This window comes from Somniosus microcephalus, chromosome 19 (genome assembly GCF_052327205.1).
Source record: "Somniosus microcephalus isolate GS21.2 chromosome 19, FLI_Smic_1.0, whole genome shotgun sequence".
In the NCBI taxonomy this organism is placed as follows: domain Eukaryota; kingdom Metazoa; phylum Chordata; class Chondrichthyes; order Squaliformes; family Somniosidae; genus Somniosus; species Somniosus microcephalus.
This window is the reverse complement of record NC_141005.1, coordinates 23803138-23829218: the sequence shown is the minus strand read 5'-3', so window position 1 is coordinate 23829218 and position 26081 is coordinate 23803138. Positions and strand designations below refer to the sequence as shown.

The following is a 26081-nucleotide window of genomic DNA, read 5'->3' as shown; positions in this document are numbered from 1 at the left end:
TTAGCAGTCCTCCAGTGGTCGGGCACCACACCTGTAGCCAGAGAGGATTGTAAAATGATGGTGAGAGCCTGTGCTATTTGGTGTCTTACTTCTCTTAAGAGTGTGGGATAGATTTGATGTGGGCCTGGGTATTTGTCCAGTTTGAAAGATGCTACAGCCCTTAAGACTTGGTGTTTGAGCATGTTTATTTGATGTAATATTTGAATAGAAGGCAATGAAGGGTTGGGCTTGTAGTTTGTTTGTGTGGGAGGCAGAGCAGCAAGAAGAGGTGGAGGGGGGGTGGGGGGGTTGCGGGAGGAGTAAAACTTGTAAATGTAAATTGAGTGTTGAATACTTGTATGAATGTGTAGAAGAAGAGAAAAAAATGGGCGACAGCTTTAAGTAAAGAGAAAGCCAGCCAGCATATGCCTACGGCCATACTAGTCTGAATACGCCCGATCTCGTCTGATCTCGGAAGCTAAGCAGAGTCAGGCCTGGTTAGTACTTGGATGGGAGACCGCCTGGGAACACCAGGTGCAGTAGGCTTTTGCTGCCGCCACAGGCTGCTCAACGTTTTGCACACACACGCGCACACACTGCTCTTAATCAATCAACATCCTTTTTGCTGCTCTCTCTCTCTCTCTCTCTCTCTCGCTTTCCTTTGACCATTTCTTCGCTGCACATTCTCCTGCTGCTACACAAATGCAAGGGGCTCCAGACACAGGGCCGAAATAAGCAGAAGAAGAAAATAAGATAGCCAAAATACACACACTGGCGGAGGGCCACCAGGACACAGCAGCAGAGAGGAGAGACAAGGTGCATAGAAAACTCGGAGGGACAAACAGCAACAGAACAAAGAAGAATGTAGAAAGAGCAGCAGTTAAATTCAGGAAAAAAGCAAAGCCAACTAGCATGCTGTTGAAATGCATGTGTGTTAATGCGAGGAGTGTTACAAATAAGATTGACGAGTTGCAGGCGCAAGTTGCCACATGGGGTTATGCAATAGTAGCTATAACGGAGACCTGGCTTCAAAATGGGCGGAATTGGAAACTAAACAATCCTGGCTACAATGTAATAACATTTGTAGAAGTCGTGTGGGCAGATGTCACATGATCAGGCAGAATCATAGAAATTTACAGCACAGAAGGAGGCCATTCGGCCCATCTTGTCCGTGCCAGCCGACAAAGAGCAATCCACCCAAATCCCACTTTACAGCACTTGGTCCGTAGCCTTGTAGGTTACGGCAGTTCAAGTGCATATCCAAGTACTTTTTAAACGTGATGAGGGTTTCTGCCTCTACCACCCTTTCAGGCAGTGCATTCCAGACCCCCACCATTCACTGGGTGAAAAAATGTCTCCTCAAATTCCCTGTAAACCTCCTACCAATTACTTGAAATCTATTATTGACCCTTCTGCTAAGGGAAATAGGTCCTTCCTATCCACTCTATCTCGGCCCCTCATAATTTTACACACCTCAATTAGGTCTCGCCTCAGCCTCCTGTGTTCCAAAGAAAACAACCCCAGCCTATCCAATCTTTCCTCATAACTAAAATTCCCCAGCCCAGGCAACATCCTCGGAAATCTCCTCTGCACCTTCTCTAGTGCAATCGCATCCTTCTTGTAATGTGGTGACCAGAACTGCACGCGGCACTCTAGCTGCGGCCTAACTAGTGTTTTATACAGTTGAAGCATAACCTCCCCGCTCTTATATTCTACGCCTCGGCTAATAAAGGCAAGTATCCCGTATGCCTGCTTAACCACTTTATCTACCTGTCCTGCTACCTTCAGGGATCTGTGGACATGCACTCCAAGGTCCCGCTGATCCTCTGCATTTCTCAGTGTCCTACCATTTATTGTGTATTCCAACTGAATTCCATTTGCCACTGTTCTGCCCACTAGACGAGTCCATTGATATCTTCCTGCAGTCTACAGCATTCTGTTTCATTATTAACCACACGGCCAATTTTTGTATCATCTGCAAACTTCTTAATCATACTTCCTACATTCAAATCCAAATCATTGATATATACCAGAAAAAGCAAAGGGCCCAGTACTGAGTCGGTGCAGGCTCGATGGGCCGAAATGGCCTCTATCTGCACTGTGGGGTTTCTGTGATTCTGTGAGCCCTGCGGAACCCCACTGGAAACAGCCTTCCGGTCACAAAGACACCCTTCGACCATTACCCTTTGTTTCCTGCCTCTGAGCCAATTTTGGATCCAACTTGCCACTTTGCCTTGGATCCCATGGGCTTTTACTTTCGTGACCAATCTGGCATGCGGGACCTTATCAAAAGCCTTGCTAAAATCCATATAGACTACATCAAAGGCACTACCCTCATCGACCCTCCTTGTTACCTCCTCGAAAAATTGAATTGCGTTAGTCAGACACGACCTTCCGTTAAGAAATCCATGCTGACTGTCCCTGATTAATCCGTGTCTTTCTAAATGAAGATTTCTCCTGTCCCTCAGAACTTTTTCCAATAATTTTCCCACCACCGAGGTTAGGCTGACTGGCCTGTAATTATGCGGTCTATCCCTCTCTCCCTTTTGAAAGAACGGTAGCACGTTAGCAGTCCTCCAGTGGTCGGGCACCACACCTGTAGCCAGAGAGGATTGTAAAATGATGGTGAGAGCCTGTGCTATTTGGTGTCTTACTTCTCTTAAGAGTGTGGGATAGATTTGATGCGGGCCTGGGTATTTGTCCAGTTTGAAAGATGCTACAGCCCTTAAGACTTGGTGTTTGAGCATGTTTATTTGATGTAATATTTGAATAGAAGGCAATGAAGGGTTGGGCTTGTAGTTTGTTTGTGTGGGAGGCAGAGCAGCAAGAAGAGGTGGAGGGGGGGTGGGGGGGTTGCGGGAGGAGTAAAACTTGTAAATGTAAATTGAGTGTTGAATACTTGTATGAATGTGTAGAAGAAGAGAAAAAAATGGGCGACAGCTTTAAGTAAAGAGAAAGCCAGCCAGCATATGCCTACGGCCATACTAGTCTGAATACGCCCGATCTCGTCTGATCTCGGAAGCTAAGCAGAGTCAGGCCTGGTTAGTACTTGGATGGGAGACCGCCTGGGAACACCAGGTGCAGTAGGCTTTTGCTGCCGCCACAGGCTGCTCAACGTTTTGCACACACACGCGCACACACTGCTCTTAATCAATCAACATCCTTTTTGCTGCTCTCTCTCTCTCTCTCTCTCTCTCTCTCTCGCTTTCCTTTGACCATTTCTTCGCTGCACATTCTCCTGCTGCTACACAAATGCAAGGGGCTCCAGACACAGGGCCGAAATAAGCAGAAGAAGAAAATAAGATAGCCAAAATACACACACTGGCGGAGGGCCACCAGGACACAGCAGCAGAGAGGAGAGACAAGGTGCATAGAAAACTCGGAGGGACAAACAGCAACAGAACAAAGAAGAATGTAGAAAGAGCAGCAGTTAAATTCAGGAAAAAAGCAAAGCCAACTAGCATGCTGTTGAAATGCATGTGTGTTAATGCGAGGAGTGTTACAAATAAGATTGACGAGTTGCAGGCGCAAGTTGCCACATGGGGTTATGCAATAGTAGCTATAACGGAGACCTGGCTTCAAAATGGGCGGAATTGGAAACTAAACAATCCTGGCTACAATGTAATAACATTTGTAGAAGTCGTGTGGGCAGATGTCACATGATCAGGCAGAATCATAGAAATTTACAGCACAGAAGGAGGCCATTCGGCCCATCTTGTCCGTGCCAGCCGACAAAGAGCAATCCACCCAAATCCCACTTTACAGCACTTGGTCCGTAGCCTTGTAGGTTACGGCAGTTCAAGTGCATATCCAAGTACTTTTTAAACGTGATGAGGGTTTCTGCCTCTACCACCCTTTCAGGCAGTGCATTCCAGACCCCCACCATTCACTGGGTGAAAAAATGTCTCCTCAAATTCCCTGTAAACCTCCTACCAATTACTTGAAATCTATTATTGACCCTTCTGCTAAGGGAAATAGGTCCTTCCTATCCACTCTATCTCGGCCCCTCATAATTTTACACACCTCAATTAGGTCTCGCCTCAGCCTCCTGTGTTCCAAAGAAAACAACCCCAGCCTATCCAATCTTTCCTCATAACTAAAATTCCCCAGCCCAGGCAACATCCTCGGAAATCTCCTCTGCACCTTCTCTAGTGCAATCGCATCCTTCTTGTAATGTGGTGACCAGAACTGCACGCGGCACTCTAGCTGCGGCCTAACTAGTGTTTTATACAGTTGAAGCATAACCTCCCCGCTCTTATATTCTACGCCTCGGCTAATAAAGGCAAGTATCCCGTATGCCTGCTTAACCACTTTATCTACCTGTCCTGCTACCTTCAGGGATCTGTGGACATGCACTCCAAGGTCCCGCTGATCCTCTGCATTTCTCAGTGTCCTACCATTTATTGTGTATTCCAACTGAATTCCATTTGCCACTGTTCTGCCCACTAGACGAGTCCATTGATATCTTCCTGCAGTCTACAGCATTCTGTTTCATTATTAACCACACGGCCAATTTTTGTATCATCTGCAAACTTCTTAATCATACTTCCTACATTCAAATCCAAATCATTGATATATACCAGAAAAAGCAAAGGGCCCAGTACTGAGTCGGTGCAGGCTCGATGGGCCGAAATGGCCTCTATCTGCACTGTGGGGTTTCTGTGATTCTGTGAGCCCTGCGGAACCCCACTGGAAACAGCCTTCCGGTCACAAAGACACCCTTCGACCATTACCCTTTGTTTCCTGCCTCTGAGCCAATTTTGGATCCAACTTGCCACTTTGCCTTGGATCCCATGGGCTTTTACTTTCGTGACCAATCTGGCATGCGGGACCTTATCAAAAGCCTTGCTAAAATCCATATAGACTACATCAAAGGCACTACCCTCATCGACCCTCCTTGTTACCTCCTCGAAAAATTGAATTGCGTTAGTCAGACACGACCTTCCGTTAAGAAATCCATGCTGACTGTCCCTGATTAATCCGTGTCTTTCTAAATGAAGATTTCTCCTGTCCCTCAGAACTTTTTCCAATAATTTTCCCACCACCGAGGTTAGGCTGACTGGCCTGTAATTATGCGGTCTATCCCTCTCTCCCTTTTGAAAGAACGGTAGCACGTTAGCAGTCCTCCAGTGGTCGGGCACCACACCTGTAGCCAGAGAGGATTGTAAAATGATGGTGAGAGCCTGTGCTATTTGGTGTCTTACTTCTCTTAAGAGTGTGGGATAGATTTGATGTGGGCCTGGGTATTTGTCCAGTTTGAAAGATGCTACAGCCCTTAAGACTTGGTGTTTGAGCATGTTTATTTGATGTAATATTTGAATAGAAGGCAATGAAGGGTTGGGCTTGTAGTTTGTTTGTGTGGGAGGCAGAGCAGCAAGAAGAGGTGGAGGGGGGGTGGGGGGGTTGCGGGAGGAGTAAAACTTGTAAATGTAAATTGAGTGTTGAATACTTGTATGAATGTGTAGAAGAAGAGAAAAAAATGGGCGACAGCTTTAAGTAAAGAGAAAGCCAGCCAGCATATGCCTACGGCCATACTAGTCTGAATACGCCCGATCTCGTCTGATCTCGGAAGCTAAGCAGAGTCAGGCCTGGTTAGTACTTGGATGGGAGACCGCCTGGGAACACCAGGTGCAGTAGGCTTTTGCTGCCGCCACAGGCTGCTCAACGTTTTGCACACACACGCGCACACACTGCTCTTAATCAATCAACATCCTTTTTGCTGCTCTCTCTCTCTCTCTCTCTCTCTCTCTCTCTCGCTTTCCTTTGACCATTTCTTCGCTGCACATTCTCCTGCTGCTACACAAATGCAAGGGGCTCCAGACACAGGGCCGAAATAAGCAGAAGAAGAAAATAAGATAGCCAAAATACACACACTGGCGGAGGGCCACCAGGACACAGCAGCAGAGAGGAGAGACAAGGTGCATAGAAAACTCGGAGGGACAAACAGCAACAGAACAAAGAAGAATGTAGAAAGAGCAGCAGTTAAATTCAGGAAAAAAGCAAAGCCAACTAGCATGCTGTTGAAATGCATGTGTGTTAATGCGAGGAGTGTTACAAATAAGATTGACGAGTTGCAGGCGCAAGTTGCCACATGGGGTTATGCAATAGTAGCTATAACGGAGACCTGGCTTCAAAATGGGCGGAATTGGAAACTAAACAATCCTGGCTACAATGTAATAACATTTGTAGAAGTCGTGTGGGCAGATGTCACATGATCAGGCAGAATCATAGAAATTTACAGCACAGAAGGAGGCCATTCGGCCCATCTTGTCCGTGCCAGCCGACAAAGAGCAATCCACCCAAATCCCACTTTACAGCACTTGGTCCGTAGCCTTGTAGGTTACGGCAGTTCAAGTGCATATCCAAGTACTTTTTAAACGTGATGAGGGTTTCTGCCTCTACCACCCTTTCAGGCAGTGCATTCCAGACCCCCACCATTCACTGGGTGAAAAAATGTCTCCTCAAATTCCCTGTAAACCTCCTACCAATTACTTGAAATCTATTATTGACCCTTCTGCTAAGGGAAATAGGTCCTTCCTATCCACTCTATCTCGGCCCCTCATAATTTTACACACCTCAATTAGGTCTCGCCTCAGCCTCCTGTGTTCCAAAGAAAACAACCCCAGCCTATCCAATCTTTCCTCATAACTAAAATTCCCCAGCCCAGGCAACATCCTCGGAAATCTCCTCTGCACCTTCTCTAGTGCAATCGCATCCTTCTTGTAATGTGGTGACCAGAACTGCACGCGGCACTCTAGCTGCGGCCTAACTAGTGTTTTATACAGTTGAAGCATAACCTCCCCGCTCTTATATTCTACGCCTCGGCTAATAAAGGCAAGTATCCCGTATGCCTGCTTAACCACTTTATCTACCTGTCCTGCTACCTTCAGGGATCTGTGGACATGCACTCCAAGGTCCCGCTGATCCTCTGCATTTCTCAGTGTCCTACCATTTATTGTGTATTCCAACTGAATTCCATTTGCCACTGTTCTGCCCACTAGACGAGTCCATTGATATCTTCCTGCAGTCTACAGCATTCTGTTTCATTATTAACCACACGGCCAATTTTTGTATCATCTGCAAACTTCTTAATCATACTTCCTACATTCAAATCCAAATCATTGATATATACCAGAAAAAGCAAAGGGCCCAGTACTGAGTCGGTGCAGGCTCGATGGGCCGAAATGGCCTCTATCTGCACTGTGGGGTTTCTGTGATTCTGTGAGCCCTGCGGAACCCCACTGGAAACAGCCTTCCGGTCACAAAGACACCCTTCGACCATTACCCTTTGTTTCCTGCCTCTGAGCCAATTTTGGATCCAACTTGCCACTTTGCCTTGGATCCCATGGGCTTTTACTTTCGTGACCAATCTGGCATGCGGGACCTTATCAAAAGCCTTGCTAAAATCCATATAGACTACATCAAAGGCACTACCCTCATCGACCCTCCTTGTTACCTCCTCGAAAAATTGAATTGCGTTAGTCAGACACGACCTTCCGTTAAGAAATCCATGCTGACTGTCCCTGATTAATCCGTGTCTTTCTAAATGAAGATTTCTCCTGTCCCTCAGAACTTTTTCCAATAATTTTCCCACCACCGAGGTTAGGCTGACTGGCCTGTAATTATGCGGTCTATCCCTCTCTCCCTTTTGAAAGAACGGTAGCACGTTAGCAGTCCTCCAGTGGTCGGGCACCACACCTGTAGCCAGAGAGGATTGTAAAATGATGGTGAGAGCCTGTGCTATTTGGTGTCTTACTTCTCTTAAGAGTGTGGGATAGATTTGATGCGGGCCTGGGTATTTGTCCAGTTTGAAAGATGCTACAGCCCTTAAGACTTGGTGTTTGAGCATGTTTATTTGATGTAATATTTGAATAGAAGGCAATGAAGGGTTGGGCTTGTAGTTTGTTTGTGTGGGAGGCAGAGCAGCAAGAAGAGGTGGAGGGGGGGTGGGGGGGTTGCGGGAGGAGTAAAACTTGTAAATGTAAATTGAGTGTTGAATACTTGTATGAATGTGTAGAAGAAGAGAAAAAAATGGGCGACAGCTTTAAGTAAAGAGAAAGCCAGCCAGCATATGCCTACGGCCATACTAGTCTGAATACGCCCGATCTCGTCTGATCTCGGAAGCTAAGCAGAGTCAGGCCTGGTTAGTACTTGGATGGGAGACCGCCTGGGAACACCAGGTGCAGTAGGCTTTTGCTGCCGCCACAGGCTGCTCAACGTTTTGCACACACACGCGCACACACTGCTCTTAATCAATCAACATCCTTTTTGCTGCTCTCTCTCTCTCTCTCTCTCTCTCTCGCTTTCCTTTGACCATTTCTTCGCTGCACATTCTCCTGCTGCTACACAAATGCAAGGGGCTCCAGACACAGGGCCGAAATAAGCAGAAGAAGAAAATAAGATAGCCAAAATACACACACTGGCGGAGGGCCACCAGGACACAGCAGCAGAGAGGAGAGACAAGGTGCATAGAAAACTCGGAGGGACAAACAGCAACAGAACAAAGAAGAATGTAGAAAGAGCAGCAGTTAAATTCAGGAAAAAAGCAAAGCCAACTAGCATGCTGTTGAAATGCATGTGTGTTAATGCGAGGAGTGTTACAAATAAGATTGACGAGTTGCAGGCGCAAGTTGCCACATGGGGTTATGCAATAGTAGCCATAACGGAGACCTGGCTTCAAAATGGGCGGAATTGGAAACTAAACAATCCTGGCTACAATGTAATAACATTTGTAGAAGTCGTGTGGGCAGATGTCACATGATCAGGCAGAATCATAGAAATTTACAGCACAGAAGGAGGCCATTCGGCCCATCTTGTCCGTGCCAGCCGACAAAGAGCAATCCACCCAAATCCCACTTTACAGCACTTGGTCCGTAGCCTTGTAGGTTACGGCAGTTCAAGTGCATATCCAAGTACTTTTTAAACGTGATGAGGGTTTCTGCCTCTACCACCCTTTCAGGCAGTGCATTCCAGACCCCCACCATTCACTGGGTGAAAAAATGTCTCCTCAAATTCCCTGTAAACCTCCTACCAATTACTTGAAATCTATTATTGACCCTTCTGCTAAGGGAAATAGGTCCTTCCTATCCACTCTATCTCGGCCCCTCATAATTTTACACACCTCAATTAGGTCTCGCCTCAGCCTCCTGTGTTCCAAAGAAAACAACCCCAGCCTATCCAATCTTTCCTCATAACTAAAATTCCCCAGCCCAGGCAACATCCTCGGAAATCTCCTCTGCACCTTCTCTAGTGCAATCGCATCCTTCTTGTAATGTGGTGACCAGAACTGCACGCGGCACTCTAGCTGCGGCCTAACTAGTGTTTTATACAGTTGAAGCATAACCTCCCCGCTCTTATATTCTACGCCTCGGCTAATAAAGGCAAGTATCCCGTATGCCTGCTTAACCACTTTATCTACCTGTCCTGCTACCTTCAGGGATCTGTGGACATGCACTCCAAGGTCCCGCTGATCCTCTGCATTTCTCAGTGTCCTACCATTTATTGTGTATTCCAACTGAATTCCATTTGCCACTGTTCTGCCCACTAGACGAGTCCATTGATATCTTCCTGCAGTCTACAGCATTCTGTTTCATTATTAACCACACAGCCAATTTTTGTATCATCTGCAAACTTCTTAATCATACTTCCTACATTCAAATCCAAATCATTGATATATACCAGAAAAAGCAAAGGGCCCAGTACTGAGTCGGTGCAGGCTCGATGGGCCGAAATGGCCTCTATCTGCACTGTGGGGTTTCTGTGATTCTGTGAGCCCTGCGGAACCCCACTGGAAACAGCCTTCCGGTCACAAAGACACCCTTCGACCATTACCCTTTGTTTCCTGCCTCTGAGCCAATTTTGGATCCAACTTGCCACTTTGCCTTGGATCCCATGGGCTTTTACTTTCGTGACCAATCTGGCATGCGGGACCTTATCAAAAGCCTTGCTAAAATCCATATAGACTACATCAAAGGCACTACCCTCATCGACCCTCCTTGTTACCTCCTCGAAAAATTGAATTGCGTTAGTCAGACACGACCTTCCGTTAAGAAATCCATGCTGACTGTCCCTGATTAATCCGTGTCTTTCTAAATGAAGATTTCTCCTGTCCCTCAGAACTTTTTCCAATAATTTTCCCACCACCGAGGTTAGGCTGACTGGCCTGTAATTATGCGGTCTATCCCTCTCTCCCTTTTGAAAGAACGGTAGCACGTTAGCAGTCCTCCAGTGGTCGGGCACCACACCTGTAGCCAGAGAGGATTGTAAAATGATGGTGAGAGCCTGTGCTATTTGGTGTCTTACTTCTCTTAAGAGTGTGGGATAGATTTGATGCGGGCCTGGGTATTTGTCCAGTTTGAAAGATGCTACAGCCCTTAAGACTTGGTGTTTGAGCATGTTTATTTGATGTAATATTTGAATAGAAGGCAATGAAGGGTTGGGCTTGTAGTTTGTTTGTGTGGGAGGCAGAGCAGCAAGAAGAGGTGGAGGGGGGGTGGGGGGGTTGCGGGAGGAGTAAAACTTGTAAATGTAAATTGAGTGTTGAATACTTGTATGAATGTGTAGAAGAAGAGAAAAAAATGGGCGACAGCTTTAAGTAAAGAGAAAGCCAGCCAGCATATGCCTACGGCCATACTAGTCTGAATACGCCCGATCTCGTCTGATCTCGGAAGCTAAGCAGAGTCAGGCCTGGTTAGTACTTGGATGGGAGACCGCCTGGGAACACCAGGTGCAGTAGGCTTTTGCTGCCGCCACAGGCTGCTCAACGTTTTGCACACACACGCGCACACACTGCTCTTAATCAATCAACATCCTTTTTGCTGCTCTCTCTCTCTCTCTCTCTCTCTCTCTCTCTCTCGCTTTCCTTTGACCATTTCTTCGCTGCACATTCTCCTGCTGCTACACAAATGCAAGGGGCTCCAGACACAGGGCCGAAATAAGCAGAAGAAGAAAATAAGATAGCCAAAATACACACACTGGCGGAGGGCCACCAGGACACAGCAGCAGAGAGGAGAGACAAGGTGCATAGAAAACTCGGAGGGACAAACAGCAACAGAACAAAGAAGAATGTAGAAAGAGCAGCAGTTAAATTCAGGAAAAAAGCAAAGCCAACTAGCATGCTGTTGAAATGCATGTGTGTTAATGCGAGGAGTGTTACAAATAAGATTGACGAGTTGCAGGCGCAAGTTGCCACATGGGGTTATGCAATAGTAGCTATAACGGAGACCTGGCTTCAAAATGGGCGGAATTGGAAACTAAACAATCCTGGCTACAATGTAATAACATTTGTAGAAGTCGTGTGGGCAGATGTCACATGATCAGGCAGAATCATAGAAATTTACAGCACAGAAGGAGGCCATTCGGCCCATCTTGTCCGTGCCAGCCGACAAAGAGCAATCCACCCAAATCCCACTTTACAGCACTTGGTCCGTAGCCTTGTAGGTTACGGCAGTTCAAGTGCATATCCAAGTACTTTTTAAACGTGATGAGGGTTTCTGCCTCTACCACCCTTTCAGGCAGTGCATTCCAGACCCCCACCATTCACTGGGTGAAAAAATGTCTCCTCAAATTCCCTGTAAACCTCCTACCAATTACTTGAAATCTATTATTGACCCTTCTGCTAAGGGAAATAGGTCCTTCCTATCCACTCTATCTCGGCCCCTCATAATTTTACACACCTCAATTAGGTCTCGCCTCAGCCTCCTGTGTTCCAAAGAAAACAACCCCAGCCTATCCAATCTTTCCTCATAACTAAAATTCCCCAGCCCAGGCAACATCCTCGGAAATCTCCTCTGCACCTTCTCTAGTGCAATCGCATCCTTCTTGTAATGTGGTGACCAGAACTGCACGCGGCACTCTAGCTGCGGCCTAACTAGTGTTTTATACAGTTGAAGCATAACCTCCCCGCTCTTATATTCTACGCCTCGGCTAATAAAGGCAAGTATCCCGTATGCCTGCTTAACCACTTTATCTACCTGTCCTGCTACCTTCAGGGATCTGTGGACATGCACTCCAAGGTCCCGCTGATCCTCTGCATTTCTCAGTGTCCTACCATTTATTGTGTATTCCAACTGAATTCCATTTGCCACTGTTCTGCCCACTAGACGAGTCCATTGATATCTTCCTGCAGTCTACAGCATTCTGTTTCATTATTAACCACACGGCCAATTTTTGTATCATCTGCAAACTTCTTAATCATACTTCCTACATTCAAATCCAAATCATTGATATATACCAGAAAAAGCAAAGGGCCCAGTACTGAGTCGGTGCAGGCTCGATGGGCCGAAATGGCCTCTATCTGCACTGTGGGGTTTCTGTGATTCTGTGAGCCCTGCGGAACCCCACTGGAAACAGCCTTCCGGTCACAAAGACACCCTTCGACCATTACCCTTTGTTTCCTGCCTCTGAGCCAATTTTGGATCCAACTTGCCACTTTGCCTTGGATCCCATGGGCTTTTACTTTCGTGACCAATCTGGCATGCGGGACCTTATCAAAAGCCTTGCTAAAATCCATATAGACTACATCAAAGGCACTACCCTCATCGACCCTCCTTGTTACCTCCTCGAAAAATTGAATTGCGTTAGTCAGACACGACCTTCCGTTAAGAAATCCATGCTGACTGTCCCTGATTAATCCGTGTCTTTCTAAATGAAGATTTCTCCTGTCCCTCAGAACTTTTTCCAATAATTTTCCCACCACCGAGGTTAGGCTGACTGGCCTGTAATTATGCGGTCTATCCCTCTCTCCCTTTTGAAAGAACGGTAGCACGTTAGCAGTCCTCCAGTGGTCGGGCACCACACCTGTAGCCAGAGAGGATTGTAAAATGATGGTGAGAGCCTGTGCTATTTGGTGTCTTACTTCTCTTAAGAGTGTGGGATAGATTTGATGCGGGCCTGGGTATTTGTCCAGTTTGAAAGATGCTACAGCCCTTAAGACTTGGTGTTTGAGCATGTTTATTTGATGTAATATTTGAATAGAAGGCAATGAAGGGTTGGGCTTGTAGTTTGTTTGTGTGGGAGGCAGAGCAGCAAGAAGAGGTGGAGGGGGGGTGGGGGGGTTGCGGGAGGAGTAAAACTTGTAAATGTAAATTGAGTGTTGAATACTTGTATGAATGTGTAGAAGAAGAGAAAAAAATGGGCGACAGCTTTAAGTAAAGAGAAAGCCAGCCAGCATATGCCTACGGCCATACTAGTCTGAATACGCCCGATCTCGTCTGATCTCGGAAGCTAAGCAGAGTCAGGCCTGGTTAGTACTTGGATGGGAGACCGCCTGGGAACACCAGATGCAGTAGGCTTTTGCTGCCGCCACAGGCTGCTCAACGTTTTGCACACACACGCGCACACACTGCTCTTAATCAATCAACATCCTTTTTGCTGCTCTCTCTCTCTCTCTCTCTCTCTCTCTCTCTCGCTTTCCTTTGACCATTTCTTCGCTGCACATTCTCCTGCTGCTACACAAATGCAAGGGGCTCCAGACACAGGGCCGAAATAAGCAGAAGAAGAAAATAAGATAGCCAAAATACACACACTGGCGGAGGGCCACCAGGACACAGCAGCAGAGAGGAGAGACAAGGTGCATAGAAAACTCGGAGGGACAAACAGCAACAGAACAAAGAAGAATGTAGAAAGAGCAGCAGTTAAATTCAGGAAAAAAGCAAAGCCAACTAGCATGCTGTTGAAATGCATGTGTGTTAATGCGAGGAGTGTTACAAATAAGATTGACGAGTTGCAGGCGCAAGTTGCCACATGGGGTTATGCAATAGTAGCCATAACGGAGACCTGGCTTCAAAATGGGCGGAATTGGAAACTAAACAATCCTGGCTACAATGTAATAACATTTGTAGAAGTCGTGTGGGCAGATGTCACATGATCAGGCAGAATCATAGAAATTTACAGCACAGAAGGAGGCCATTCGGCCCATCTTGTCCGTGCCAGCCGACAAAGAGCAATCCACCCAAATCCCACTTTACAGCACTTGGTCCGTAGCCTTGTAGGTTACGGCAGTTCAAGTGCATATCCAAGTACTTTTTAAACGTGATGAGGGTTTCTGCCTCTACCACCCTTTCAGGCAGTGCATTCCAGACCCCCACCATTCACTGGGTGAAAAAATGTCTCCTCAAATTCCCTGTAAACCTCCTACCAATTACTTGAAATCTATTATTGACCCTTCTGCTAAGGGAAATAGGTCCTTCCTATCCACTCTATCTCGGCCCCTCATAATTTTACACACCTCAATTAGGTCTCGCCTCAGCCTCCTGTGTTCCAAAGAAAACAACCCCAGCCTATCCAATCTTTCCTCATAACTAAAATTCCCCAGCCCAGGCAACATCCTCGGAAATCTCCTCTGCACCTTCTCTAGTGCAATCGCATCCTTCTTGTAATGTGGTGACCAGAACTGCACGCGGCACTCTAGCTGCGGCCTAACTAGTGTTTTATACAGTTGAAGCATAACCTCCCCGCTCTTATATTCTACGCCTCGGCTAATAAAGGCAAGTATCCCGTATGCCTGCTTAACCACTTTATCTACCTGTCCTGCTACCTTCAGGGATCTGTGGACATGCACTCCAAGGTCCCGCTGATCCTCTGCATTTCTCAGTGTCCTACCATTTATTGTGTATTCCAACTGAATTCCATTTGCCACTGTTCTGCCCACTAGACGAGTCCATTGATATCTTCCTGCAGTCTACAGCATTCTGTTTCATTATTAACCACACGGCCAATTTTTGTATCATCTGCAAACTTCTTAATCATACTTCCTACATTCAAATCCAAATCATTGATATATACCAGAAAAAGCAAAGGGCCCAGTACTGAGTCGGTGCAGGCTCGATGGGCCGAAATGGCCTCTATCTGCACTGTGGGGTTTCTGTGATTCTGTGAGCCCTGCGGAACCCCACTGGAAACAGCCTTCCGGTCACAAAGACACCCTTCGACCATTACCCTTTGTTTCCTGCCTCTGAGCCAATTTTGGATCCAACTTGCCACTTTGCCTTGGATCCCATGGGCTTTTACTTTCGTGACCAATCTGGCATGCGGGACCTTATCAAAAGCCTTGCTAAAATCCATATAGACTACATCAAAGGCACTACCCTCATCGACCCTCCTTGTTACCTCCTCGAAAAATTGAATTGCGTTAGTCAGACACGACCTTCCGTTAAGAAATCCATGCTGACTGTCCCTGATTAATCCGTGTCTTTCTAAATGAAGATTTCTCCTGTCCCTCAGAACTTTTTCCAATAATTTTCCCACCACCGAGGTTAGGCTGACTGGCCTGTAATTATGCGGTCTATCCCTCTCTCCCTTTTGAAAGAACGGTAGCACGTTAGCAGTCCTCCAGTGGTCGGGCACCACACCTGTAGCCAGAGAGGATTGTAAAATGATGGTGAGAGCCTGTGCTATTTGGTGTCTTACTTCCCTTAAGAGTGTGGGATAGATTTGATGCGGGCCTGGGTATTTGTCCAGTTTGAAAGATGCTACAGCCCTTAAGACTTGGTGTTTGAGCATGTTTATTTGATGTAATATTTGAATAGAAGGCAATGAAGGGTTGGGCTTGTAGTTTGTTTGTGTGGGAGGCAGAGCAGCAAGAAGAGGTGGAGGGGGGGTGGGGGGTTGCGGGAGGAGTAAAATTTGTAAATGTAAATTGAGTGTTGAATACTTGTATGAATGCGTAGAAGAGAAAAAAATGGGCGACAGCTTTAAGTAAAGAGAAAGCCAGCCAGCATATGCCTACGGCCATACTAGTCTGAATGCGCCCGATCTCGTCTGATCTCGGAAGCTAAGCAGAGTCAGGCCTGGTTAGTACTTGGATGGGAGACTGCCTGGGAATACCAGGTGCAGTAGGCTTTTGCTGCCGCCACAGGCTGCTCAACGTTTTGCACACACACGCGCACACACTGCTCTTAATCAATCAACATCCTTTTTGCTGCTCTCTCTCTCTCTCTCTCTGTCTCTCTCTCTCGCTTTCCTTTGACCATTTCTTCGCTGCACATTCTCCTGCTGCTACACAAATGCAAGGGGCTCCAGACACAGGGCCGAAATAAGCAGAAGAAGAAAATAAGATAGCCAAAATACACACACTGGCGGAGGGCCACCAGGACACAGCAGCAGAGAGGAGAGACAAGGTGCATAGAAAACTCGGAGGGACAAACAGCAACAGAACAAAGAAGAATGTAGAAAGAGCAGCAGTTAAATTCAGGAAAAAAGCAAAGCCAACTAGCATGCTGTTGAAATGCATGTGTGTTAATGCGAGGAGCGTTACAAATAAGATTGACGAGTTGCAGGCGCAAGTTGCCACATGGGGTTATGCAATAGTAGCTATAACGGAGACCTGGCTTCAAAATGGGCGGAATTGGAAACTAAACAATCCTGGCTACAATGTAATAACATTTGTAGAAGTCGTGTGGGCAGATGTCACATGATCAGGCAGAATCATAGAAATTTACAGCACAGAAGGAGGCCATTCGGCCCATCTTGTCCGTGCCAGCCGACAAAGAGCAATCCACCCAAATCCCACTTTACAGCACTTGGTCCGTAGCCTTGTAGGTTACGGCAGTTCAAGTGCATATCCAAGTACTTTTTAAACGTGATGAGGGTTTCTGCCTCTACCACCCTTTCAGGCAGTGCATTCCAGACCCCCACCATTCACTGGGTGAAAAAATGTCTCCTCAAATTCCCTGTAAACCTCCTACCAATTACTTGAAATCTATTATTGACCCTTCTGCTAAGGGAAATAGGTCCTTCCTATCCACTCTATCTCGGCCCCTCATAATTTTACACACCTCAATTAGGTCTCGCCTCAGCCTCCTGTGTTCCAAAGAAAACAACCCCAGCCTATCCAATCTTTCCTCATAACTAAAATTCCCCAGCCCAGGCAACATCCTCGGAAATCTCCTCTGCACCTTCTCTAGTGCAATCGCATCCTTCTTGTAATGTGGTGACCAGAACTGCACGCGGCACTCTAGCTGCGGCCTAACTAGTGTTTTATACAGTTGAAGCATAACCTCCCCGCTCTTATATTCTACGCCTCGGCTAATAAAGGCAAGTATCCCGTATGCCTGCTTAACCACTTTATCTACCTGTCCTGCTACCTTCAGGGATCTGTGGACATGCACTCCAAGGTCCCGCTGATCCTCTGCATTTCTCAGTGTCCTACCATTTATTGTGTATTCCAACTGAATTCCATTTGCCACTGTTCTGCCCACTAGACGAGTCCATTGATATCTTCCTGCAGTCTACAGCATTCTGTTTCATTATTAACCACACGGCCAATTTTTGTATCATCTGCAAACTTCTTAATCATACTTCCTACATTCAAATCCAAATCATTGATATATACCAGAAAAAGCAAAGGGCCCAGTACTGAGTCGGTGCAGGCTCGATGGGCCGAAATGGCCTCTATCTGCACTGTGGGGTTTCTGTGATTCTGTGAGCCCTGCGGAACCCCACTGGAAACAGCCTTCCGGTCACAAAAACACCCTTCGACCATTACCCTTTGTTTCCTGCCTCTGAGCCAATTTTGGATCCAACTTGCCACTTTGCCTTGGATCCCATGGGCTTTTACTTTCGTGACCAATCTGGCATGCGGGACCTTATCAAAAGCCTTGCTAAAATCCATATAGACTACATCAAAGGCACTACCCTCATCGACCCTCCTTGTTACCTCCTCGAAAAATTGAATTGCGTTAGTCAGACACGACCTTCCGTTAAGAAATCCATGCTGACTGTCCCTGATTAATCCGTGTCTTTCTAAATGAAGATTTCTCCTGTCCCTCAGAACTTTTTCCAATAATTTTCCCACCACCGAGGTTAGGCTGACTGGCCTGTAATTATGCGGTCTATCCCTCTCTCCCTTTTGAAAGAACGGTAGCACGTTAGCAGTCCTCCAGTGGTCGGGCACCACACCTGTAGCCAGAGAGGATTGTAAAATGATGGTGAGAGCCTGTGCTATTTGGTGTCTTACTTCTCTTAAGAGTGTGGGATAGATTTGATGCGGGCCTGGGTATTTGTCCAGTTTGAAAGATGCTACAGCCCTTAAGACTTGGTGTTTGAGCATGTTTATTTGATGTAATATTTGAATAGAAGGCAATGAAGGGTTGGGCTTGTAGTTTGTTTGTGTGGGAGGCAGAGCAGCAAGAAGAGGTGGAGGGGGGGTGGGGGGGTTGCGGGAGGAGTAAAACTTGTAAATGTAAATTGAGTGTTGAATACTTGTATGAATGTGTAGAAGAAGAGAAAAAAATGGGCGACAGCTTTAAGTAAAGAGAAAGCCAGCCAGCATATGCCTACGGCCATACTAGTCTGAATACGCCCGATCTCGTCTGATCTCGGAAGCTAAGCAGAGTCAGGCCTGGTTAGTACTTGGATGGGAGACCGCCTGGGAACACCACGTGCAGTAGGCTTTTGCTGCCGCCACAGGCTGCTCAACGTTTTGCACACACACGCGCACACACTGCTCTTAATCAATCAACATCCTTTTTGCTGCTCTCTCTCTGTCTCTCTCTCTCGCTTTCCTTTGACCATTTCTTCGCTGCACATTCTCCTGCTGCTACACAAATGCAAGGGGCTCCAGACACAGGGCCGAAATAAGCAGAAGAAGAAAATAAGATAGCCAAAATACACACACTGGCGGAGGGCCACCAGGACACAGCAGCAGAGAGGAGAGACAAGGTGCATAGAAAACTCGGAGGGACAAACAGCAACAGAACAAAGAAGAATGTAGAAAGAGCAGCAGTTAAATTCAGGAAAAAAGCAAAGCCAACTAGCATGCTGTTGAAATGCATGTGTGTTAATGCGAGGAGTGTTACAAATAAGATTGACGAGTTGCAGGCGCAAGTTGCCACATGGGGTTATGCAATAGTAGCTATAACGGAGACCTGGCTTCAAAATGGGCGGAATTGGAAACTAAACAATCCTGGCTACAATGTAATAACATTTGTAGAAGTCGTGTGGGCAGATGTCACATGATCAGGCAGAATCATAGAAATTTACAGCACAGAAGGAGGCCATTCGGCCCATCTTGTCCGTGCCAGCCGACAAAGAGCAATCCACCCAAATCCCACTTTACAGCACTTGGTCCGTAGCCTTGTAGGTTACGGCAGTTCAAGTGCATATCCAAGTACTTTTTAAACGTGATGAGGGTTTCTGCCTCTACCACCCTTTCAGGCAGTGCATTCCAGACCCCCACCATTCACTGGGTGAAAAAATGTCTCCTCAAATTCCCTGTAAACCTCCTACCAATTACTTGAAATCTATTATTGACCCTTCTGCTAAGGGAAATAGGTCCTTCCTATCCACTCTATCTCGGCCCCTCATAATTTTACACACCTCAATTAGGTCTCGCCTCAGCCTCCTGTGTTCCAAAGAAAACAACCCCAGCCTATCCAATCTTTCCTCATAACTAAAATTCCCCAGCCCAGGCAACATCCTCGGAAATCTCCTCTGCACCTTCTCTAGTGCAATCGCATCCTTCTTGTAATGTGGTGACCAGAACTGCACGCGGCACTCTAGCTGCGGCCTAACTAGTGTTTTATACAGTTGAAGCATAACCTCCCCGCTCTTATATTCTACGCCTCGGCTAATAAAGGCAAGTATCCCGTATGCCTGCTTAACCACTTTATCTACCTGTCCTGCTACCTTCAGGGATCTGTGGACATGCACTCCAAGGTCCCGCTGATCCTCTGCATTTCTCAGTGTCCTACCATTTATTGTGTATTCCAACTGAATTCCATTTGCCACTGTTCTGCCCACTAGACGAGTCCATTGATATCTTCCTGCAGTCTACAGCATTCTGTTTCATTATTAACCACACGGCCAATTTTTGTATCATCTGCAAACTTCTTAATCATACTTCCTACATTCAAATCCAAATCATTGATATATACCAGAAAAAGCAAAGGGCCCAGTACTGAGTCGGTGCAGGCTCGATGGGCCGAAATGGCCTCTATCTGCACTGTGGGGTTTCTGTGATTCTGTGAGCCCTGCGGAACCCCACTGGAAACAGCCTTCCGGTCACAAAAACACCCTTCGACCATTACCCTTTGTTTCCTGCCTCTGAGCCAATTTTGGATCCAACTTGCCACTTTGCCTTGGATCCCATGGGCTTTTACTTTCGTGACCAATCTGGCATGCGGGACCTTATCAAAAGCCTTGCTAAAATCCATATAGACTACATCAAAGGCACTACCCTCATCGACCCTCCTTGTTACCTCCTCGAAAAATTGAATTGCGTTAGTCAGACACGACCTTCCGTTAAGAAATCCATGCTGACTGTCCCTGATTAATCCGTGTCTTTCTAAATGAAGATTTCTCCTGTCCCTCAGAACTTTTTCCAATAATTTTCCCACCACCGAGGTTAGGCTGACTGGCCTGTAATTATGCGGTCTATCCCTCTCTCCCTTTTGAAAGAACGGTAGCACGTTAGCAGTCCTCCAGTGGTCGGGCACCACACCTGTAGCCAGAGAGGATTGTAAAATGATGGTGAGAGCCTGTGCTATTTGGTGTCTTACTTCTCTTAAGAGTGTGGGATAGATTTGATGCGGGCCTGGGTATTTGTCCAGTTTGAAAGATGCTACAGCCCTTAAGACTTGGTGTTTGAGCATGTTTATTTGATGTAATATTTGAATAGAAGGCAATGAAGGGTTGGGCTTGTAGTTTGTTTGTGTGGGAGGCAGAGCAGCAAGAAGAGGTGGAGGGGGGGTGGGGGGTTGCGGGAGGAGTAAAATTTGTAAATGTAAATTGAGTGTTGAATACTTGTATGAATGCGTAGAAGAGAAAAAAATGGGCGACAGCTTTAAGTAAAGAGAAAGCCTGCCAGCATATGCCTACGGCCATACTAGTCTGAATGCGCCCGATCTCGTCTGATCTCTGGAAGCTAAGCAGAGTCAGGCCTGGTTAGTACTTGGATGGGAGACTGCCTGGGAATACCAGGTGCAGTAGGCTTTTGCTGCCGCCACAGGCTGCTCAACGTTTTGCGCGCACACACTGCTCTTAATCAATCAACATCCTTTTTGCTGCTCTCTCTCTCTCTCTCTCTCTCTCTCGCTTTCCTTTGACCATTTCTTCGCTGCACATTCTCCTGCTGCTACACAAATGCAAGGGGCTCCAGACACAGGGCCGAAATAAGCAGAAGAAGAAAATAAGATAGCCAAAATACACACACTGGCGGAGGGCCACCAGGACACAGCAGCAGAGAGGAGAGACAAGGTGCATAGAAAACTCGGAGGGACAAACAGCAACAGAACAAAGAAGAATGTAGAAAGAGCAGCAGTTAAATTCAGGAAAAAAGCAAAGCCAACTAGCATGCTGTTGAAATGCATGTGTGTTAATGCGAGGAGTGTTACAAATAAGATTGACGAGTTGCAGGCGCAAGTTGCCACATGGGGTTATGCAATAGTAGCCATAACGGAGACCTGGCTTCAAAATGGGCGGAATTGGAAACTAAACAATCCTGGCTACAATGTAATAACATTTGTAGAAGTCGTGTGGGCAGATGTCACATGATCAGGCAGAATCATAGAAATTTACAGCACAGAAGGAGGCCATTCGGCCCATCTTGTCCGTGCCAGCCGACAAAGAGCAATCCACCCAAATCCCACTTTACAGCACTTGGTCCGTAGCCTTGTAGGTTACGGCAGTTCAAGTGCATATCCAAGTACTTTTTAAACGTGATGAGGGTTTCTGCCTCTACCACCCTTTCAGGCAGTGCATTCCAGACCCCCACCATTCACTGGGTGAAAAAATGTCTCCTCAAATTCCCTGTAAACCTCCTACCAATTACTTGAAATCTATTATTGACCCTTCTGCTAAGGGAAATAGGTCCTTCCTATCCACTCTATCTCGGCCCCTCATAATTTTACACACCTCAATTAGGTCTCGCCTCAGCCTCCTGTGTTCCAAAGAAAACAACCCCAGCCTATCCAATCTTTCCTCATAGCTAAAATTCCCCAGCCCAGGCAACATCCTCGGAAATCTCCTCTGCACCTTCTCTAGTGCAATCGCATCCTTCTTGTAATGTGGTGACCAGAACTGCACGCGGCACTCTAGCTGCGGCCTAACTAGTGTTTTATACAGTTGAAGCATAACCTCCCCGCTCTTATATTCTACGCCTCGGCTAATAAAGGCAAGTATCCCGTATGCCTGCTTAACCACTTTATCTACCTGTCCTGCTACCTTCAGGGATCTGTGGACATGCACTCCAAGGTCCCGCTGATCCTCTGCATTTCTCAGTGTCCTACCATTTATTGTGTATTCCAACTGAATTCCATTTGCCACTGTTCTGCCCACTAGACGAGTCCATTGATATCTTCCTGCAGTCTACAGCATTCTGTTTCATTATTAACCACACGGCCAATTTTTGTATCATCTGCAAACTTCTTAATCATACTTCCTACATTCAAATCCAAATCATTGATATATACCAGAAAAAGCAAAGGGCCCAGTACTGAGTCGCTGCAGGCTCGATGGGCCGAAATGGCCTCTATCTGCACTGTGGGGTTTCTGTGATTCTGTGAGCCCTGCGGAACCCCACTGGAAACAGCCTTCCGGTCACAAAAACACCCTTCGACCATTACCCTTTGTTTCCTGCCTCTGAGCCAATTTTGGATCCAACTTGCCACTTTGCCTTGGATCCCATGGGCTTTTACTTTCGTGACCAATCTGGCATGCGGGACCTTATCAAAAGCCTTGCTAAAATCCATATAGACTACATCAAAGGCACTACCCTCATCGACCCTCCTTGTTACCTCCTCGAAAAATTGAATTGCGTTAGTCAGACACGACCTTCCGTTAAGAAATCCATGCTGACTGTCCCTGATTAATCCGTGTCTTTCTAAATGAAGATTTCTCCTGTCCCTCAGAACTTTTTCCAATAATTTTCCCACCACCGAGGTTAGGCTGACTGGCCTGTAATTATGCGGTCTATCCCTCTCTCCCTTTTGAAAGAACGGTAGCACGTTAGCAGTCCTCCAGTGGTCGGGCACCACACCTGTAGCCAGAGAGGATTGTAAAATGATGGTGAGAGCCTGTGCTATTTGGTGTCTTACTTCCCTTAAGAGTGTGGGATAGATTTGATGCGGGCCTGGGTATTTGTCCAGTTTGAAAGATGCTACAGCCCTTAAGACTTGGTGTTTGAGCATGTTTATTTGATGTAATATTTGAATAGAAGGCAATGAAGGGTTGGGCTTGTAGTTTGTTTGTGTGGGAGGCAGAGCAGCAAGAAGAGGTGGAGGGGGGGGGTGGGGGGTTGCGGGAGGAGTAAAATTTGTAAATGTAAATTGAGTGTTGAATACTTGTATGAATGCGTAGAAGAGAAAAAAATGGGCGACAGCTTTAAGTAAAGAGAAAGCCAGCCAGCATATGCCTACGGCCATACTAGTCAATGCGCCCGATCTCGTCTGATCTCTGGAAGCTAAGCAGAGTCAGGCCTGGTTAGTACTTGGATGGGAGACTGCCTGGGAATACCAGGTGCAGTAGGCTTTTGCTGCCGCCACAGGCTGCTCAACGTTTTGCACACACACGCGCACACACTGCTCTTAATCAATCAACATCCTTTTTGCTGCTCTCTCTCTCTCTCTCTGTCTCTCTCTCTCGCTTTCCTTTGACCATTTCTTCGCTGCACATTCTCCTGCTGCTACACAAATGCAAGGGGCTCCAGACACAGGGCCGAAATAAGCAGAAGAAGAAAATAAGATAGCCAAAATACACACACTGGCGGAGGGCCACCAGGACACAGCAGCAGAGAGGAGAGACAAGGTGCATAGAAAACTCGGAGGGACAAACAGCAACAGAACAAAGAAGAATGTAGAAAGAGCAGCAGTTAAATTCAGGAAAAAAGCAAAGCCAACTAGCATGCTGTTGAAATGCATGTGTGTTAATGCGAGGAGCGTTACAAATAAGATTGACGAGTTGCAGGCGCAAGTTGCCACATGGGGTTATGCAATAGTAGCTATAACGGAGACCTGGCTTCAAAATGGGCGGAATTGGAAACTAAACAATCCTGGCTACAATGTAATAACATTTGTAGAAGTCGTGTGGGCAGATGTCACATGATCAGGCAGAATCATAGAAATTTACAGCACAGAAGGAGGCCATTCGGCCCATCTTGTCCGTGCCAGCCGACAAAGAGCAATCCACCCAAATCCCACTTTACAGCACTTGGTCCGTAGCCTTGTAGGTTACGGCAGTTCAAGTGCATATCCAAGTACTTTTTAAACGTGATGAGGGTTTCTGCCTCTACCACCCTTTCAGGCAGTGCATTCCAGACCCCCACCATTCACTGGGTGAAAAAATGTCTCCTCAAATTCCCTGTAAACCTCCTACCAATTACTTGAAATCTATTATTGACCCTTCTGCTAAGGGAAATAGGTCCTTCCTATCCACTCTATCTCGGCCCCTCATAATTTTACACACCTCAATTAGGTCTCGCCTCAGCCTCCTGTGTTCCAAAGAAAACAACCCCAGCCTATCCAATCTTTCCTCATAGCTAAAATTCCCCAGCCCAGGCAACATCCTCGGAAATCTCCTCTGCACCTTCTCTAGTGCAATCGCATCCTTCTTGTAATGTGGTGACCAGAACTGCACGCGGCACTCTAGCTGCGGCCTAACTAGTGTTTTATACAGTTGAAGCATAACCTCCCCGCTCTTATATTCTACGCCTCGGCTAATAAAGGCAAGTATCCCGTATGCCTGCTTAACCACTTTATCTACCTGTCCTGCTACCTTCAGGGATCTGTGGACATGCACTCCAAGGTCCCGCTGATCCTCTGCATTTCTCAGTGTCCTACCATTTATTGTGTATTCCAACTGAATTCCATTTGCCACTGTTCTGCCCACTAGACGAGTCCATTGATATCTTCCTGCAGTCTACAGCATTCTGTTTCATTATTAACCACACGGCCAATTTTTGTATCATCTGCAAACTTCTTAATCATACTTCCTACATTCAAATCCAAATCATTGATATATACCAGAAAAAGCAAAGGGCCCAGTACTGAGTCGGTGCAGGCTCGATGGGCCGAAATGGCCTCTATCTGCACTGTGGGGTTTCTGTGATTCTGTGAGCCCTGCGGAACCCCACTGGAAACAGCCTTCCGGTCACAAAAACACCCTTCGACCATTACCCTTTGTTTCCTGCCTCTGAGCCAATTTTGGATCCAACTTGCCACTTTGCCTTGGATCCCATGGGCTTTTACTTTCGTGACCAATCTGGCATGCGGGACCTTATCAAAAGCCTTGCTAAAATCCATATAGACTACATCAAAGGCACTACCCTCATCGACCCTCCTTGTTACCTCCTCGAAAAATTGAATTGCGTTAGTCAGACACGACCTTCCGTTAAGAAATCCATGCTGACTGTCCCTGATTAATCCGTGTCTTTCTAAATGAAGATTTCTCCTGTCCCTCAGAACTTTTTCCAATAATTTTCCCACCACCGAGGTTAGGCTGACTGTCCTGTAATTATGCGGTCTATCCCTCTCTCCCTTTTGAAAGAACGGTAGCACGTTAGCAGTCCTCCAGTGGTCGGGCACCACACCTGTAGCCAGAGAGGATTGTAAAATGATGGTGAGAGCCTGTGCTATTTGGTGTCTTACTTCCCTTAAGAGTGTGGGATAGATTTGATGCGGGCCTGGGTATTTGTCCAGTTTGAAAGATGCTACAGCCCTTAAGACTTGGTGTTTGAGCATGTTTATTTGATGTAATATTTGAATAGAAGGCAATGAAGGGTTGGGCTTGTAGTTTGTTTGTGTGGGAGGCAGAGCAGCAAGAAGAGGTGGAGGGGGGGTGGGGGGTTGCGGGAGGAGTAAAATTTGTAAATGTAAATTGAGTGTTGAATACTTGTATGAATGTGTAGAAGAGAAAAAAATGGGCGACAGCTTTAAGTAAAGAGAAAGCCAGCCAGCATATGCCTACGGCCATACTAGTCAATGCGCCCGATCTCGTCTGATCTCTGGAAGCTAAGCAGAGTCAGGCCTGGTTAGTACTTGGATGGGAGACTGCCTGGGAATACCAGGTGCAGTAGGCTTTTGCTGCCGCCACAGGCTGCTCAACGTTTTGCACACACACGCGCACACACTGCTCTTAATCAATCAACATCCTTTTTGCTGCTCTCTCTC

At 46.6% G+C, this 26081-nt stretch overlaps 6 non-coding genes and 5 pseudogenes across 6 annotated transcripts; all 11 read left to right on the top strand.

The window, feature by feature from the left end:
* Positions 1-406: 406 nt before the first annotated feature.
* On the top strand, positions 407-525 carry LOC147104102 (5S ribosomal RNA). Its single transcript, XR_015072479.1, has one exon. It is a non-coding gene; the product is annotated as a 5S ribosomal RNA (ribosomal RNA).
* A 2425-nt stretch (positions 526-2950) lies between these two features.
* Positions 2951-3069, top strand: LOC147104101 (5S ribosomal RNA). The gene has a single exon (XR_015072478.1). It is a non-coding gene; the product is annotated as a 5S ribosomal RNA (ribosomal RNA).
* Positions 3070-5500: 2431 nt separating this feature from the next.
* LOC147104100 (5S ribosomal RNA) lies at positions 5501-5619 on the top strand. Its single transcript, XR_015072477.1, has one exon. It is a non-coding gene; the product is annotated as a 5S ribosomal RNA (ribosomal RNA).
* Positions 5620-8052: 2433 nt separating this feature from the next.
* Positions 8053-8171, top strand: LOC147104099 (5S ribosomal RNA). The gene has a single exon (XR_015072476.1). It is a non-coding gene; the product is annotated as a 5S ribosomal RNA (ribosomal RNA).
* A 2427-nt stretch (positions 8172-10598) lies between these two features.
* LOC147104098 (5S ribosomal RNA) lies at positions 10599-10717 on the top strand. Its single transcript, XR_015072475.1, has one exon. It is a non-coding gene; the product is annotated as a 5S ribosomal RNA (ribosomal RNA).
* Positions 10718-13152: 2435 nt separating this feature from the next.
* LOC147104097 (5S ribosomal RNA) lies at positions 13153-13271 on the top strand (annotated as a pseudogene).
* Positions 13272-15700: 2429 nt separating this feature from the next.
* Positions 15701-15819, top strand: LOC147104096 (5S ribosomal RNA). Its single transcript, XR_015072718.1, has one exon. It is a non-coding gene; the product is annotated as a 5S ribosomal RNA (ribosomal RNA).
* Positions 15820-18252: 2433 nt separating this feature from the next.
* Positions 18253-18371, top strand: LOC147104095 (5S ribosomal RNA; annotated as a pseudogene).
* A 2419-nt stretch (positions 18372-20790) lies between these two features.
* LOC147104094 (5S ribosomal RNA) lies at positions 20791-20910 on the top strand (annotated as a pseudogene).
* Positions 20911-23327: 2417 nt separating this feature from the next.
* On the top strand, positions 23328-23445 carry LOC147104093 (5S ribosomal RNA; annotated as a pseudogene).
* Positions 23446-25872: 2427 nt separating this feature from the next.
* On the top strand, positions 25873-25990 carry LOC147104092 (5S ribosomal RNA; annotated as a pseudogene).
* Positions 25991-26081: the final 91 nt, after the last annotated feature.